A 19,726-nucleotide genomic window follows, 5' to 3' on the forward strand; every position below is an offset into this window, starting at 1 on the left:
TTCTCTTCCCACCCCTCCTCACTCAAGATTTGTCTCTTTAAAAAAATTAATTAAGCTTATACACGTCAAACACAACAGACAACAGTGTGCAAACAGCTGATAAAACCCTACCTTGTGCAGCCAAGATACCAAATTCAGGCGTACCTTGGCAACTGCTAGGACTCGGCATTTTTCATCTTCAAAGCGCTGCACAAACATTACTGCATTTAATCCTCAGAATGCTGCTAAAATTAATTAATTCACACAGCCCCACTGTGAAGTGGGTATTATTCCTGTTACACAGATGGGGAAACTGAGGCATGGAGACTTGGAATTGTCTTTCCAGAGGTCACTCAGTGATTTGGTGTCAGTGCTGGGATCAGGAGTTCCTGGCTTCCAGTCAGGAGAATAGACTGTGCCTCGGTTTCTAAAAGGGAGAATATAATGATTCATAGAGTTTAAGGCCAGAAGGGACCATCTGATCCTCTAGTCTGACCTGCTATATTACACAGGCCATTAATTTTCACTCAGTTATTCCTGTATGGAGCTTAATAATTTATGTTTGACTAAAGCCTATCTTCCAGAAAGGCACCCAGTCTTGATCTGAAGACATCAAGAGATGGAGAATCCACCACTTCTCTTGGCAGTTTGTTCCAGTGATTAATCACTCTCACTGTTCATAATGTGGCCTTATTGTTTGGACAATTTGTTTTAGTCCCAAAGTAGAAGACATAAAAAGTTAGCTATTGAGAAGCAGGAAGCCAAAACAATGGAATAACCTGATAAATTACATAAGGTTGCCCCTAGCTATGGCATATACCCAGGGCTAAGTGCAGCTGTGGGCCAAATCTCACAGTCAGCTGAGTTTTGATGAAAGTAATCAGTCAGTAGGATGAAACGGTGTTCTTCCTGTGTTCTGGCTGTATCTTTCCCTTCTCATTGTCTGGCCCTATAACTAATCTCCCTCTAATGTCCTCAAACACGTAGTTCACCTGCTCATTCCAGCTCTGTGCAGTTATTCAATTAGCATTGCACTCACAGGCATATATTTTTCCAGTGTCTGCTTGTTTTGTGTGCTTCAGCTTTTGAATATCCAAACTACAGACATCTAAGTTGTCTCAAATGAGTCATTAAAAAACACAGGCACCCAAAAACGAGAGGACACTTTTGAAAATCAAAGCCAGAATGCTCCCGCACAACTTCCTGGGCTATTGTAAGCCCTTTAACTGAGGACAGAAGGGAGGGCTTGCCCCTGTGGTAGTAAGTATTCCCTGCATTTGACTCCAGCCGTCTCCCTCTCTTTGGAGAGAGGCAGCTCCTCACAGCTTCCCTTCACACTGTGCTAGCGCCTCTTTCTCATAGGCCTGCTGTCAGTTTAGGACTCCATTTCCCAGAATGCCCTTTTTCTGAGCACTGACTGCTCTTGCGTGGTGGAGAGGGTAAGAAGGCTCCACCTAGTCCTGAGGCTCTTGACTCAAAAAATCATACTGAAGCCCAGCTGCAAAGGATTGTGGGATTTTGGTGATAAGAAGAAAAATGGAAGTTTGGTTGCTTCACCCCTTTCCAACCTAGTCTAGGTTTGGTGGGGAAATCTTCTATTTAGTTGTCAGTGGCCTGTTCTCGGCTGCTTTACAGAGAAGTGGAGAAACTTAGGACTCCTAATTCTTCTTGGGAGACTACATTGCCTCACACGGCCATTCAGAGAAATCCTCACCAGCAGAAGTTAACAACAGCGGACAGACGTTTGGCAGCCTCCATGTGAAATGAGTTTGGTAGGTCTCAGTCCAGTTCCCAGTGAACAGGTATCATGTCACAGAAACCACTGGCACATCTGGGATTAGCTTGTTGTCACTTGCTTCTCTGTTGTCAGCCTCAGCAGAGAGGCCAAGATCTTGGAGACTGAACTTCCCTCTAGATTTCCCTCAGGATCAGGGCCAGTTACATTGCTAAAGCAGGGTGGTGTGGCGTAGCTTGCAATGCTGTTCCCCGGCCTCTACCAGGTCTGCAGCTAAACTGAGGACTCCTGTTTCCAGGGACGTCAGGCTAGGGCCTTTCACCAGCTCCACATTAGAAAGACGTAAAGAAAAAGAAGGAAAAGTCTCAGGTTTTGGAGGGCTTGGGCCCAGATCCTCAAAGGTAACTCACATAGAAATCAAAGGTTAGGTGCCTAACTACCTGTGAAGCTCTGGGCCTTTGTGCAGTTCAGTTCCACTGTTATTTTGTTGAACGTTTCAGTATGTAGCTTGGCTAACTAAAGGGTGAATTGCTGATGAAATGCCTTTATTACATCCTGCAGGTAAGCTCTTACCTGAATGCGGTAACTGGATGGCTTCTTGTATTCCCTGATCTGTTATATCCTTATCTGAAGTTCTTTATTCATCCTCTAAAACTGCTTTAATTTATATCTTCCCAGCAGGCTATCAACCCTGCTCTGAGTACACCGTATTTAGCTGTGTATATAATCATGTATGGTAATCCACAAAAACATCATTGATACCTTATTGCTGGGATAATAAACATCCCTCTTTATCCTCTCTAAGAGAATATTTTTATCTTCTTGTTCTCTTTTCACCAGGCAGGCTAATAATTTCTTGGCTTTATCACCACCTTCATGGGTATTGGACTATTCCCCATGCATGGTATGTACTGTACTGTTCAGGCAGGCTGAGTTCAGCATTTCTTCCAATATTTTAATAGCACTTTGTGGAAAACTCTCTATTTTTATTTGCCTCACATTCCAGTCTTAGTACTGATACGTTCTTTTCCATCTTCTTCTGTAACAATGTACTGGTTTGATTCAGCATGTCACCCGTTGTGACACGGTACTTGAAAGCCTCCCATGCTGAGCAGAGGAGGAGTGGGAGTCAGGACTCCTGGGTTCTATGCTGCTGTATGGGAGCAGGTCACTTAACCTCTCTGTGTTTTAGTTTTCCCATCTGCAAAATAGAGACAATGTTTACTGACCCGCCTCCCCACAGAGAGACATTGTGAGTCTGAGGCCATGTCTACACTACAGAGTTAAGTTGATTTAAGTTAAGTAGACAATCATAAACCACTGTAATTACATTGCTTGTGCATGTTCACGCAACACTCCTTGTGTCGGTGAAGCGCATCCACAGTTGGTGCTCTAGCGCTGACAGAGAGAGCAGTGAACCGGGGGTAGCTATCCCACTGTGCAAATCACCACCTTCTCTCACTGTGTGTTCTGAGAATGGATCGCAGTGCATCACGGGGGCGGGATCACCCCCCCATGATGCAGTTTTCTCTGTTCCATAATTCCAAGGGCTTCCAAGTATATTTCATGCTGTTTTTCAGCTGCCCCTGTAAACTTTGCGCCCACCATGTCTGCCTGAAAGCATGGATCCTGCATTGCTCACCAGTCTTGTAATAAACGTTATGAACACAATGCAGCTGATCCTGCAGTATTTCATGAGCAGCGAATCTGAACAGGAATCCGTGATGCTTGCCCTGCTGTGTGCCATGGAAAGAAACAATTCAAGATTGATGTTGGCATTCACGGAGCAGCTGCACATGGTGGACGTCACTACTGGACTCGGGAAACAAGCACTGAGTGGTGGGACCAGATTGCGATGCAGGTACGGGGTGACGAGCAGTGGCTGCAGAACTTTTGGATGTCCAAAGCTACCTTCCTGGAACTGTGTGCAGAGCTCGCCCCCGCCCTGCAGCACAAGGAGACCAAAATGAGAGCTGCCGTAACGGTGGAGAAGCGAGTGGTGACTGCTGGTGTGGACGCTGGCAACTCCAGACTATTATCGATCAGTCACAAATCAGTTAGGAGTTGGGAAGTCCACCGTGGGGGTTGCAGCGATACAAGTGTGCAGGGCCATTAATTGCCTCCTGCTACAAAGGACTATGAGTCTGGGCAATGTACTGGAAATAGTGGATGACTTTATGGCAATGGGATTCCCTAACTGTGGCGGGGCAATAGATGGCACACATATCCCAATTTTGACCTATGATGGGGTGTACAAACCCCACTCTGAGCAACAAGGGGTTAAGTGATTTTTTTGGACCAAGCCAGCCCTGCCCTGCCACACCTGCAGCAAATGTTCCATCTGGTGGAGGAATTAACAGGCAGGGAAACAGCTCATTTGGGGGCAGACCTGCAGGAGAAAAGCGCTGCAGCCCAGAGCTCCAGCAGCACAGTGCAGCGCAGACCAGAGGGAAGGTGGAAGTCTCTGACATAACTGCCCCAAAGGGGCCCATCCTGAAGGAAGGGAGAACTCAACCCAGAAACAACCAGAGAGGGAAGTACCCCCCCTTCCCTGCATGTGGACCTTGGACATTGGTAATCCCCTCTATTTTCTTGATTTGGACTTCCCCCAGCAAGGGAAAACCTTGGACCAAGCTGATGTGTAGGGGAGGATATAGGAAGTGGCCAGGGAGGACAGCCTTAAGCAGCCTCAGTTGCCAGACCACTGGTTGCCCAAAGGGCCGTGGGTTGGAGTCCGATGGAATTGGAGGGCTGGGCTCCCCTACCAACAACCCCCCTGCTGGTCAAAGTTTGCGGCCTGACCACTAGGCCATGTTTCCCAACCAACCTCAAGTGAGAACCATTACATGGCCCCAGACTATCTTGCAACAGAGTACCTCAACACGGAGGGCTACTTCTCTGTGGTATTGCAGGCGCTGGTGGATCACCGGGGTCGTTTCATTGACAGCAACGCTGAGTGGTCAGGGAAGGTGCATGATGCATGCATCTTCAGGAACACTGGCTTGTATAGAAAGCTCTATGCAGGGACTTTCTTTCCAGACCAGAAGATTCCAAAAGGAGATGTGGAAATGCCAATAGTGATCCTGGGAGACCCAGCGTACCCCTTACTCCCATGGCTCATGAAGTCTTACACTGGAAACCTTGACAGGCTCAGTAGGTGCAGAATGACTGCAGAATGTGCGTTTGGCAGATTAAAGGGTCACTGGTGTTGCCTTTTTGGCAGGTTACACCTCAGTGAGGAAAATATTCCCAGGGTCATAGACACCTGCTGTGCTCTGCATAACATTTGTGAAGCCAAGGGGGAAAAGTTTTCCTGGGGCAGAACATTGATGTGGATTGCCTGGCGGCTGATTTCGAGCAGCCAGACACCAGGGCTATTAGAGGGAGTCAATCGGGGGCTATTCGAATCATGGAGGCTTTGAAGTAGCATTTTGGCAATAAGCCCTAATAATGTGTGATTCTATAATGAATTGAGCCAGGCATTGTTTACTTGCCACCTTGAATGACCCCTGTAATGATTCCTGTCTGAGCGTTAATTGTAGTCTGCAAATATGCCGATTGCTACTGTGTATGAATTTCTGCTGCAACCACCCTGTGTAGGTCACAAATAAAGAATAACTGTCTTTGGAAGACTAAATTTTTATTAAACAGCAATATACAGATTAACATTTCTTACAAGAGATATGACAATGAGCAGCACTCTTTGAAGTGAGAATCTCACAGTTGTGTGTAAGTCCAGCTGTTGTTATGGAAAATGTCCCCAGGGATGGAGTGCAACGGGCCAGGAATGTGAGAGGAATGTGTGGAGGGAGTTTGGGGAGGGCAAGGAAGGCAGTTCTATATGAGCTCCAGGGGGACTCGAGCATGCATGTATTCTGCCTGCAGCACCATCAGAGACCTGAGCATCTCTGATTGATCCTCCATGAGTTTTATCATCAGGTTCTGACCCTCTATTATCTGCTCCTGCCCCGTCTCCTCTACTATCCAGTTCTAGTTTTTCATTTATTGTCTCTCTCCATGCCGAGCTTGCTATCAGCCTGATCTGACAATTGCAGGACTTTGTGAAACATTTCCTCCTTACTCCTCCTTGTTTGTCTCCTCATCTGACAGAGGTGCTTTGCTGATGTGTAGGAGCTGGCCCTCAAGGACACAGCTGAAGAAACAAAAGAAACAACAAGGGTGCATCTCCTGCAATTGTGCGACTTCAAAGATGGTCCGTATGCTGCTTGCCTGTATGCTGCTTTGGTTCCTCCAAAAGTAATTGCTGATTAGCACAGCAGAGTTTACTGCAACGGGGAAATAAACAAGACAGCTCAGCCAAGGAACATTTGGCAGAGAATTGCAGAGTATCTGAAGGAAACATTTCTAGAGATCTCTATGGAGGATTCCCAGGAGATCCTGACGTGTATTAACAAACTTTTCCACAGGGCCCCTACTGCGTAGCTGCACAGGGGAATGCGAAGCAGATGCAAACAGTACCTAGTGTTGTTAATTTTGATCCCTTCTCCCACATGCACCATGTAACAAAATAAAGGACACCTCTAACTCATGTAACTGTGCAGTATCAAAGCAAAATGAATACTTACCGGAGTTTCCCTCTACCGCTTTAGGCATGCCAGAGCCGGACTGCTGGGACTGGCTAGATTCCTCCGCAGTCAAAAAGAGGTCTGGGCTCGCCACGCCACCAGAAAAGCCTATCGCCTGGCCCAAAACCTCCTCCAACTTGACCTTCTCATCCACCACTTCTTCCTCAGAGTTGACTCTACTGGCTGCTGCCCCTAGTCCCCTGAAATATCCACAGGGCTCTTGGCAGTGGAGGTAGGGTTGCCTCCAAGGATGGTGTGTAGCGCCTTGTAGAAGCAGCATGTTTTTGGTGCTGCACCAGATTGACGGTTGGCCTCCCTTGCCTTCTGGCATACCTGCCTCAGCTCCTTGATCCCCTTCTCATCCATGCCATGGGCAATCTGCTCGTAGATGTCAAAGTTCCTATGGTTGGATCGGAGCTGCGAGTGCACAGCCTCCTCTCCCCACAGACCCAGCAGATACAACAACTCTGGTGTACTCCTGGCAGGAGCACATTTGCTGTGGAAAGCCAGCATGGTCAGCTAGGAAGATGTGATATAACTATCCACGCCGAGCAAACGGGAAGTGGAATTTAAAAAATATCCAGGGCTTTAAAGGGGGAGGGATGCAGGGCAGCAGAGTAGAAACCGCTTACCAGAGTGGTCTTGATGGGCATTGTGGGACACTTCCTGGAGGCCACTTAGGGCAACATAAGCAAGTGCAGTGTCTATACTAACACTGCGTCACTCTAGCTTTGTTGCAAAAAGCTCTATGCCTCTCGTCGAGGTGGTTTTATTATGTCGGTGTAGCAGGATAGTTAAATTGAGGGCAGGAGCATTGTAGTGTGTACACCTCCACTGTTTTGTCGATGAAACCTGACTTTTGTCGACAAAACTGTGTAGTATAGACAAGACCTTAGTTAATATTTGGAAAGTGCTCTAAGTTCTTCACGTGGAAGATGTTATACAAAGGCCAGTGTTATGATTAGTGGTGCCTTGCTATGAACCCTCAGGTGAGGAAGGACGCCTTTGTGGTGAAGGCACAGAAGATTCTGGGAGATCTGAGTTCTACTCCAGACTCGGTCACAGGCTCCCTGTGGGAAATTGACAAATCACTTACTTGTATGGTACCTCAGTTTCCCCTTCTGTGAAGGGGGGGGTAACGATTCTGATGAGCCTCAGAAAGGGGTTGTAAAACTCATGTAAATGAAATATTGTAAAAGAGGTTGAACCCTTCAGATGGAAGGTGCAATATTAAATGCAAAATATCAGGTAAACGAATTCAGTTTGCTTTGCAACCCCTATTTCAATCCATTAACACAAAAGTGTTTATTCTCCAGTTTCTGATAATTGGGACATTTTTAACATGCTATGAATTATTAATGAAGTTGATAATGGTGAATGAGGTCAAAACGTATTGTTATGCTGAGGGTAACTTAATTGAAGCTGGCCTTCATTCAGATAAACGTAAGAAACAATCAAGCTCCTTTATGGAATAGAGCCACTGCCTATAACACAGGGCTGTTCAGAAACTGAACTACATGGGAGGTGTGTGTGTGTGTGAGAGAGAAGATGCAGCCTCCAGAGACTTAGAAGGCAGCAAGGAAGCACCAGTCACAGCCATAGAAGCACTGGTAGTGTGACTCAGAGAAAACTAAGAGAGAGAGAGAGCGCTTTTGGGCTAAGTATTGGCTAGAAAGGGGCTTGGAACGGTGAGCAAAGAGACTGTCTCCTGCTGTTTGATTCAAGGAAACAGAACTTTGTAAATGAATAGATTTGCATCAAAGAAATACTTGATTCCATCATCAATTTCTCCTACTAACAGGAACAACCAACCACAAATTGGCTAACCATTTGGGTCAGAAAGGTTACACTAATATTGGTCAGGTTGTAATCTAAATAAATGTTTATAGGAGATCAAGCAGTAATCTAATCTCAGGCAAGAATACCCTTTGCTCCTGAGGCGCTAAATTTCTTAGACTTCAATAATTGACAGTTGATGGACCAATACAGAGAGGGATAAGGAAAATAATTAAAATCACTTCCACTGGAATATAAGAATTACCAGTTCAGCCCAGAGATCCAGCAGTAGATGTTCTCATCAGTCACATAAATGTCTCATCCTGTTCTGAATACTACTAAGCTCTTGGCCCCAGTAAAATCCTGTGGCAGTGAATGTTAGAGGTTAATAATTTATTGTGTAAAAAAATTCTCCTTTTATCAGTTTCAGATGTGTTGCTTTCAGTTTAATCATGTGTCCCTGGTTCTTGTAGTGTGGGAGGGCCACTAGGAGTGTCTGATTTCCCTTTGCTAGACCATTCATTAATGTGTCTGCTAAGCACGCCCACTCCAATTCATCTCTTGTTTATAGTAAAGAGTCCCAATCTTCCCATCCCTCTTCATTCGGAAGTCTCTCCAGGCCTCTAATCATTTTTGTCTCCCATCCCTGGCCCCTCTCTTTTTCTGTTATATCTGTTTTGAGATAGAGTGACGAGAGCTGAACACAGTGGGCCTGATTCACTTCTGCAGTGCTCCAGTTTTATGCTGGTGTAACTTTGTTGAAATCAAGTGGAGTTGCCCTGCTGGGTCACACAACAGTTAATCAGGCCCAGTATTTCAGGCCATGATGATGCTTGCAGCATTTTTTGTCCCATTCATTATGCACCCTAACATTTTGTGCATTTTGTAGACCTCTGCTGCATATCTGGCAGCTCTTCATGGTGTGTCCTCAGTGATGCCCAGCAATGCACGTGAGTCGTTCAGTTTATTTCTTCCAACGTACATTCCTTTGCCTTTGGCAACACCAAATTTCGTCGTCATTGGGCTGCCCATTCACCTACCTTGGTTAGGTTCCCAATATTGCCAACCCCGAGCATTCAAAAATTACAAGTCAGCCCTCCCAAAATCATGGGATTGGCTTAAAAACCATGAGATTTAAAAATAAATAACTTTGGCATTCTTTTCATTTGAAACTTGGGGATGCTCTGGGGACACAGTTTCAAGCTTTCCTCTGCAATCCACGAGGGCTACAACCTTGGGGCACTCCATCCTTCACCTTTTGTAAAGATAGATATGATGTTGTTTTTGCTTCAGCACTCTTAGATGTACCATCTGGTCTCAGTGACCTGTTGCTCTTCAATTCATCTGTTTGTTTCAGCACCTCTTCTTATGAGATCCCAGCCCTGGGCAATATCTCACCTTTATTATCTGTAAAGTGTGGGTCTGGGGTATTTACCTCCCCAACATCCTCTCTGAGGAAAGCTGATCCAAAGAAATCATCATGGTTCCCTGAAATGTCCTTATCTGCCTTGATTGCTCCCTTTAGTCCCTGGTGGTCCTGAAGACCCATCGATTCTCTGCAAGGCTTCCTGCTTCTGATATACTTAGAGGACTTGTTGTTTCTTTTGTGGTCATTGGCTGATTGCACTTATACTATGCATATGTGACCCTGCCATTTCATGGTCTGCATCCTTTAGACTAGTTTCAGAGTAGCAGCCGTGTTAGACTGTATTTGCAAAAAGAAAAGGAGTACTACTGGCACCTTAGAGACAAACCAATTTATTTGAGCATAAGCTCCCCGTTGTCCTGCTGGTAATAGCTCATCTTAAGTGATCGCTCTCCTTACAGTGTATATGATAACACCCATTTTTTCCATGTTCTGTGTGTATATAAATCTCCTCACTGTATTTTCCACTGAATGCATCTGATGAAGTGAGCTGTAGCTCATGAAAGCTTATGCTCAAATAAATTGGTTAGTCTCTAAGGTGCCACTAGTACTCCTATCCTTCAGACTAGGTTTTTTTGCCAAAAAATTCCCACTGTTGTTACTACTAATGCAGCTCCATCAGTGGTAGTAATGGTAGGAGTACCACTGAAGACATGGCTTCTGGCAGCCACCTGCATTTTAACCACTAGGCTGTCTGACTCTGCACAGAACAGGTCTGTACAATGTGGAGCTTAAAACACCAATGGTTGCTGGCATCTTGCTTACATTAGTGTTCTCCCTTTTCCTAACATCAATGGAGCTGAGCCACTGACAGCAATGATGGGAAATGTTAGTCCTAATCCTAGAGTAGACAAGGTTTAAGAATTTCATGCTGCTCCCCACTGACGGCTGTACTGAGTCATGATGGTGTAGAGAGACAGAAGCTTCCTGTCTCCACGGGTCGGGTGGTAGGATCTATTATGAGAGGCTGTCCCAGGAGCAAAACTGAATGACATTGGTCATCATCTGTGAACCGGGTGTGACTGTCTTTACTCCTATGTTCACCCCTTTTACAAGACCATGATAAACTTTGTACAAAGTATGCCTTGTGAGGTATCATTTGAAAACTCATAATTCACTGATCATTGTTGTCCTGATAAAATATGTGTGGCAACATTATTTGTAAAGTTATAAAATTCTACTCTATGATATTACTAAGAAATGTTCCAAGTCTGGAAAGCAGTCACAAACTAGTTTCCCTGAGACAAAAGGCTAGCTGACACCTCAGGCAGGTGTCAATAAAATAAAATGGACCATCACCTGGTTAAGTGGCCATTCTTTGGCAGGAAAGAGGGCGTGAGCGAAAAATCTACATCTTGACAAAGAAACAGCTGGGGGTTTCCATCCACACAAACGTTCTGTCTACTGAACCTCAGCTGGAGATAATTCTCAAAGAAGCGAAAGAACAATAAGAAGGGAGACCAGACACCCCAAATTATCTCTCCCTTCTCTCTACCCAGAGTGTCGACAACACTTGAAGAACAAAGGAAGCAGCATTGGACTTGGGGAGGAATCCTAACTGAAAGAAATTCAGCCAATAAGATTGTGGAACATGTGGTGAGAGAAACTTTGCTTTGAATTCACTCTAGATTGTAAAGTTAGGCATTACTTGCATTTTGCTTTTATTTTCTTGTAACGAATTCTGACTTTTATGCCTCATTACTTGTAGTATTATGCAGACAAAACTACACAGGATCGTTTCAGGGGACAAGACAAGATGTCACGTTTATTATAATAACACAATTTGATTTATGACCAATAACTAATATCTAATACCTATGTAGACACACACACACACACACCAAATGTTCTGCAGCTGCTGTATAGTTACCAGTCCTTAATGTAGCTTGAGTTCGTGGCTTGGGTTCGTAGCTTGTGGCGGCTAACTGGCCAGGAAAGCTGGGCACAAGGAAGAACTGGGTCTCTGTTGGACATGCACCGATGCCCTTCCATGTTGGCAGCAGAATGTTACCCTCCAAAGTCTTCCATTTCACCCATCCTTTTTGTAGGCTTTAGTTTGAATCCAGAGTCTATAGGTCTTGCTGTGTCATGCTGCCTCTGGGTTCGGTGTGATTGATCACCCGTCAATTGCAGACATGACTTTCAGCCTGGGACCTGGCTTTGATGTTTCTTCAGTTGTACTTTTGTTCTTTTCTTTTTAGGATGGACTCCTCTTGCTTTGTCAGGGCTGTTGTTTGCATCTTCAGCTGTTTGGTGTTTACACTTTATTTCATCATGACGGGCTGGGGCTGGAGGTTGATTCCATCATCCATACATACTTCATTCACACATCTAAACTAAACTAGTAAGATTACAGCAGGGTTTTGCAAAAATGAAGGTTGCAGCAAGCTTTTACAAAATGGAGTGAGCATTTTAAAATGGAGTTTGAGTTACAATATGGACAAGTGTAAGGAATGGCAAACAGTGAACAGAAGTTAGAAAACAGACAAGTATAATGAATGACAAACAGTGAGCAGAAGCCACAATGCTGAAACAGTGTAAGTTTCAGCAATTTAAGCAGCAATTGGATAGAAAGTGAAACTCAATTAGCCAGTTATAGGGGTAACCGGTTTTATGAATGAATGTTTCATTCATAAAACTTTGCTTATGAAGTTATATTAATAAAGTGAACAATTAAAAACAATTTCATTGATCAGTTCTACAGTAGTCACATAAAATCTATTGTTTGTAGTTAATACATTTGTTTTATTTTTTTTATCTAAACCAGTGTGTTTGAACTGAAGTGCTTGGGAAACTCCATTTGGGATAACAGGATTTGTGCGTATCATTTTCTGTTAATGAAATGACGTATTTTATATGAGTTTGTATTGTCTAGGAGCGAGCTGGGCAGTACAAGACACACATTTCTGGGGGAAACCCTGGGACTGGTAATTTGTTAGTGTTGCTCTGCAACATAATTCAAGAATGTCTGGCCATAGCACTCACACAATATAACTGGGAGTATCTTACATGCTGGAGGCTGTGTGTGAGCAGAACAGGAGTGGTAGCTGTTACAGCAAAGCCATGTAAAAGGCACTACAGGTCAAAGAACAGAGGGTACACAGCTGTTCATCTGTCCAGATTGTACCCTGGGTAATGTCACACCTGATATGCTAAAAGATGTGAGAATAAAAGGGAGGTCAGTAGTGGGGTTGGGATTGTGTCTGTGTATTGTAGGAGATCCAGGATGTGATTCTGTGCTGTGCCTCTAATACCGGGGGACAGGGTCTGAGGTGGCCTTAAGCCACCCTCGATCCTGGGCTACTCAAGGGGCTGGAGAGGTACCTGGCATAATTTGGACAGCCCTAGGAACCAGTCTAAGGGCTTGGCTACACATACAGCTCTGCATTGGCGCAGATGCTCTGGTGCAGTGCTTCTGGTGAAGACACTCTATGCCAACAGGAGAGAGCTCTCCAGTCGGCATAATAAATCCACCTCCGTGAGTGGAGAAGCTCTCCTGCCGACATAGCGCTGTCCACATAGGCGCTTATGTCAGTGTAACTTATGTCGCTCCAGGGGGTTGTTTATTCACATCCCTGAGTGACATAAGTTATGCCGACATAAGCTGTAGTGTAGACATAGCCTTACTTACAGCTGCCTCCCTTTGCTGGCCTGCGGACGCCAGCACAGCAGACAGCAATGTATGCTGCAGCCCTCCCCTGACACAACCCTCCCACCCCAGCCTTGCTTCTGGCACAACCCCTATGCCAGGGCTTGTGAGGGGGTCCTCAGAAAGCAGCCTTCTGGCCGTCCTCCACAGTACCTGTGCTCCCTCAGCTGGAACAGGCGATTTGTAGGCTGCTCTAGCCATTTTACCCAGCATAACAGGGATCTCACCCCCAAACTCCAGCTGCCCCTATACTGTGGAAGAGGTAATGTCTGTGATCTGGATCTTGCAAAGACCAGTGTGTGGATATAAGGGTACAGCAGGTGAATCCCTTTGTAGAATTGGGGCCTATATTAAGATCTGTTTAGTAAAGGTGGGCGCATTAGGCCCGCCCCTCAACTTTGCCCTTGACACACTATTCCTTACAGATAGTATTGATTTATCCATGTCAGAGTGACATTTAAGGGCAATTTGTTCACATTTGGTGCACAACAATTTATAATCCTTATCTGCAGGTTGTTTAATCCTGCCGCTCTAATGTAAGGCTCTTTATCATCAGTTGGACAGCTCAGTAAGTGAAATGATACATCTCTGCTCATTAAATGGCGACTCCCCTTGGTTGTGATGAGTATGAAGTGTAAAACATTTTAGCAACCCATTTACTTTTCATTTTCTCCTGTTCGCTATCTGCCAGAGGAGGCTTTTGCTTCTTAACTGTAGTTTTTTTTTGTCTGTGCCTTTGAACAACCTTTTTTATTCCCCCCACCTTCCATGTTAGAAACCCAACGGTAGTTTCCAAACAGCAGTTCAAATCAGAATAATTTCCCATGGTTTCCTTTGCAGTGCCATTATTAGGGACTTTAACATAACCACACGGAACTTCATGACATGACACTTACCAAATATACTGTGCCCCAGTTTAACACGTCCACTGTAGCAACAAGAAGACTAGTGGCTAGTACCATTACCAAGTACAGTCCATCCACACAAAGGGCCTGATTGTCAGTTGCTCCATTTCTGTGCTCAGCACAGGAATAGCAGTGGGGTCAAAGGTGGCTTACAGTTGCTACCTTTATTTAGCACAAGCTGGAGGCCTGCCCTGCTTCTAGTGTAATTTAGAGCAGCCTACTGGCTGCTCCATGGGCCTTGGCATGCAAAGAATAGCTGTAACACAGGGCATTCTTGCTATGGCCCCTCCCTGCCATCTCCACTGAGGGCTGGGAGCTGGGCCAGTGTACAGCCCTGAAGCCAGCTCTGTGGCTGCTAGAGAGGAACCCGGCATGGATAATATTCTCAGATGGATGTTCCTGACCCATTTACACTAGAGCGGTGAGTGGTTAAACCATTTGGATAAAACGATCACATCACCCTGAACTTTTACTCTGGTTTCAAACCAAACCTTTTTAGATGTTTGAAAATATTAGTAGTATTACAAATTAATATATGTTTATAAATTATTATTTCACAGAAATATTTGGTATAAACGCCAGGTAAAAGTGGAATGTTTATTTTATCCAAAAGTTTCTATCCCACCGGATGCCAATTTGATTGACTAACAAGTGGAAAACACTTTACAATATTTACATTTGTACAGAGCCATAACTCTTAATAATAATAATGGTAGTGCCCAGAAGCTCTGATTTAGACAGAGGCACCTTCGTGCTAGGACAAACATGGGTCACTTGATCTGTGCCAAAGAGCTTGCAGTATAAAAAACACAAGCGATATACAAAGGGTGAGATCTAGCACGTCTTCTTAGTTCACACATGTGTATATATGTGGGAAAAGGTTAGGTTCTGTATAAAACAGGCTAAGAGTAACAGTTAAAATTAGACAGAAGAGAAAAACAAATCCTAGCGGCTTGGCTGAGAGGCAAACGAGGACAGTATATGTATAATTTTAACTGTCATGTTTATATACTCTCCTCATTTGCTCATTAGCCCAGTTCCTAGCATTTTTTCCTGTTCCTTTTAAATATAGCCAGTTCTCGTAACCTACTTGATGTCTCATATAACCGTTCACCACAACAGGTCCCCATCTGCCAGTTGATTAACTTATTTTTCTTAAAATAAAAATTCCCCACCTGTGCTAAGCTCCCCCGTCCCTCCCGCCCAGCACTAACCAAATCCCCACTGAAGTCCATTGAAATGGCAACCCCCAGTTTCACTTTAAGGACTCTCTTGGGCAGACGTGAGCCGTAGGAAAGGCTCCTTCCCCTTTTATGCTTACACCAGCCCTTACTGTTTTGTTTTTTCACCCATCAGCTCTGCTGTTCCTGGTGAGGGCTGCATCTGGAAGTGGCTGCATTCATAGAGACCGACTCCATGGGTGCTCCAGGGCTCAAGCACCAATGGGAAAAAAATAGGGAGTGCTTAGCACCCATCCGCCACAATTGTTTGGCGGAGCTGCCGATCAGCTGTTTGGTGGCTGGCTCTTGGAGAGAGGGCAGAGAGCGGTGAGTGGCAGGCAGGAGGTTTCAGGGGAGGGGCTGGAGCAGGGGCAGGAAGAGGCAGAGCAAGGATGGGAAGGGGCAGGGTGGGGGTGGGGCCTCAGGATGGAGCAGGGGTGGAGCACCCACTGGGAAAAATAAGTCAGTGCCTGTGCCTACACTGACATATCAGGATGCTCTTGATGTATTGATGCCCCAGCTGGGAGCACGAAGTACCCTGAAATCTTGCCAGTTGGCTGTTTTCATGCAATTTCAAGTCTAGCCTTGCTGACCGCAGCAGAGTCTCCATTTGGGGGTATTTTCCCCAACCCCAGGCACTATTTTATCTTCTTGTCGCTAAACTATTATTTTTTAAAACCCTCCTTGAAAGCTCGCCTCTTCCCCTTGGATTTCCAAGGTGTAATCTGGAGAAAGTGCAGCCCTGGCAGAGTTATAATACAATTGTCCCTGCTCCTCTAGGTTACTGTAACTCCAGGTTCCGGGAAATTAAAAATGTCACTATAATTGGTCTGGGTTGCCTCCCTGGTGCTGCTGGCTCACAGCTGGGGATTTGCTTTGTACCTCCAGTTGTCGGCGGGTGATCTGTTTCCATAATTTTCAGAATATCTTTAATCACACTTTCCAGGAAAACGTCTCCATTCAGCAGGTTCACGTCTCCAGGCGGCACACTCAGAAATCTGACACTCTATCTGCGTGACTGAGTCTGAAAAAGCCTCAATTTTTTCATACTATCCCAGGGCTGCTTTTTTTCTCACTTAGAGCATTTTCCAGCTGAGCTGTGGGGACTTACACCCTGTTCAGCTCCCTCTTCACCCGCCTCCAATTTTCTTTATACTCCCTTTAGCTTTAAAAGCCCCTATTTCCTCAGCAAGGGGCATTTTGCAACTTTCCATTCCTCTCGTTTATAGAATGGCAGAAAGCACAGCCAGTGCAGGACAGCCCTTGCAATGCATCCCCCCAGAGGCAACGTAGCTGCCCATTGTCATTCTCAGTGTCCCAAGTGATGGGGCTCCCACCCTTTCCCTTGGGAGATTCTTCACTACTCTGTTATGCCAGATTCTTCAGTACTCTGTTATTTCCATCCCACCATCAACCTCAGCCTGGACCAGTCCACATAAGAGATCCACTTCCTGGACACTACAGTGCTAAAAAGCGATGGTCACATAACCACCGCCCTATACTGGAAACCTACTGACCGCTATTCCTACCTACATGCCTCCAGTTTTCATCCAGACTACACCACACAATCCATTGTCTACAGCCAAGCTCTATGATACAACCCCATTTGCTCCAACCCCTCAGACAGAGACAAACACCTACAAGATCTCTATCAAGCATTCTTACAGCTACAATGTCCACCTGCTGAAGTGAAGAAACAGATTGACAGAGCCAGAAGAGTACCCAGAAGTTACCGACTACAGGACAGGCCCAACAAAGAAAATAACAGAACGCCACTAGCCGTCACCTTCAGCCCCCAACTAAAACCTCTCCAACGCATCATCAAGGATCTACAACCTATCCTGAAGGACGACCCATCACTCTCACAGATCTTGGGAGACAGGCCAGTCCTTGCTTACAGACAGCCCCCCAACCTGAAGAAAATACTCACCAGCAACCACACACCACACAACAAAAACACTAACCCAGGAACCTATCCTTGTAACAAAGCCCATTGCCAACTGTGTCCACATATCTATTCAGGGGACACCATCATAGGGCCTAATCACATCAGCCACACTATCAGAGGCTCGTTCACCTGCACATCTACCAATGTGATATATGCCATCATGTGCCCCTCTGCCATGTACATTGGCCAAACTGGACAGTCTCTATGTAAAAGAATAAATAGACACAAATCAGATGTCAAGAATTTTAACATTCATAAACCAGTCGGAGAACACTTCAATCTCTCTGGTCACTCGATTACAGACCTAAAAGTCGCAATTCTTCACCAAAAAACCTTCAAAAACAGACTCCAACAAGAGACTGCTGAATTGGAATTAATTTGCAAACTGGACACCATTACATTAGGCTTGAATAAAGACTGGGAGTGGATGTGTCATTACACAAAGTAAAACTATTTCCCCATGTTTATTCCCCCCCCTCCCCACACACTGTTCCTCACACGTTTTTGCCAACTGCTGGAAATGGCCCACCCTGATTATCACTACAAAAGGTATTTTTTTCCCCTCTCCTGCTGGTAATAGCTCACCTTACCTGATCACTTTCGTTACAACGGGTATGGTAACACCCATTGTTTCATGTTCTCTGTGTATATAAAATCTCCCCACTGTATTTTCCACTGAATGCATCCGATGAAGTGAGCTGTAGCTCACAAAAGCTTATGCTCAAATAAATTTGTTAGTCTCTAAGGTGCCCCAAGTCCTCCTTTTCTTTTTGCGGATACAGACTAACACGGCTGCTACTCTGAAACCTGTTATGCCAGGAAATTTCTCCTGGTGTCCAGCCTATATTTCCCGTAGTTACATTTCAGACCACTGCTACCATCTACCACCTTTACTCCCCTTCCCGCCGTAGAGACTGAGGCCTGGTCTGCCCTCAGAAGTTAGGTTGACCCAGCTACATCACTCAGAGATGTGAAAAATCCACTCCTCGAGCACCGTAATGAACCCAACCTAATCCCTGATATACACAGTTCTAGCTCAGTACTCAGGGAGCTGGATTACTTACTCTGATGGGAGAACCCCTCTTGTTGACGTAGGTACTGTCTATACTGACACACTACAGTGGTGCAGCTGGGCCGCTTTAGCATTTCAAGTGTAGACAAGCCCCTGAATCTTGAAGATTCAGTAGCAAGCATTGGTTGAACGGGGCGGGTTACAAGCCAGCCGTCGACCAATCCCATCACAAATGCCAAATCCCTGATTCCACTGAGGCATGCTCAAAGGCCAGTAGAATCAATGGGAACCTTTCCATCAGTGCAGTGGGGTTGGGATCGGGCCGTTAGTGCTTGTTGCTGGATTAGTTCAAACTAAACCTTCAGTACAGGGTCTATGGGCCCAGTCGGTTAGGTGGCATTTCCTGTATTTCAGTCAGGCTAGCTTGCTTACCCAAAATGAACAAGAGGAGACACCCCTTCCTCTTTCCCAGTACCCTAAAGGTGGAGAGCACTAGTGACAAACTCCTCTACACCTATGCAGTGGGCAGCGAGGGGGGGTTCATGTGAGGCTTATAAAAGCGGTGCGAATGATGGCTTTGCCCCAGCAGCAGAGTCTCCTAAGCTCTAGCCCACTCATGACATGGGTGATAATATCATATACTCGAGCTCTCCAGAGGAGAAAACAATTCCTTGCAGGATTGGGCCTATCAGTCCAAGTCTCACTGATAAGATAATGGCCATGAGCTACCACAGCAATAAGTATGACAGGGAGAAAGAGCCAATTCAAGATGGCTGCACAGCATCAGTGCGGTTTATGGTGTAGCCATAGAAGCCCAGCACAGCCCTAGGGCTAATCATTTAGCTCAGCTACTGGATAATAATACTTATCCTGAACTGCTTTAGGGTTAATTATGGAGCTAGGGCTTATATTTAAGCAAGGGCCTAGGGAATGTAACAGGGTGGCTTGCCCTGGGCCAGAAAGCCTGAGGCTAAGCCAGTCTTGAGTACAGGACGAGCCACCCTGGGGTTGAATCAGGTGATCCCAGGGTAAAAGGCAGCAGGAAGCTGCAGGGAAGGAGAGTTTCCTGCAATGCTCCCCAGGGAAGGGGCAGTTCTCAGGAAGGGGAAGGGCAGTGCCCAGTTAAAGCCTGAGGGGCGGGGGGGAAGGGTTTGTTAAAGGAGCCTTGGTGAGGGGGAAACAGGGGCAGGGCACAACAGAGGCACCATTGGCCACAAGTGGGTGCTGGCCGGCCCTGTTACAGGGACCAACAGAGCACCAGGAGGTATCTGCCAGCCAAGAACTGTGGTTCCTTTTTTTGGTGCAGAGGCTTGTATTTTACTGATGGCTTGAGCAGCAAAAGAACAATAGGGAGATGTTTGTGCTAAGACAAAATAGCCTGTGATGAGTCTGGGATTTGTGCTACTATCCTCTCTTCACCGCAGATAACAGCAATGTCATAGCACATCTGCACGTCCAAAACAAAAATACTACAGCCCGGGTCCAAACTG

This window comes from Chelonia mydas, chromosome 3, assembly GCF_015237465.2.
Source record: "Chelonia mydas isolate rCheMyd1 chromosome 3, rCheMyd1.pri.v2, whole genome shotgun sequence".
NCBI lineage: Eukaryota > Metazoa > Chordata > Testudines > Cheloniidae > Chelonia > Chelonia mydas.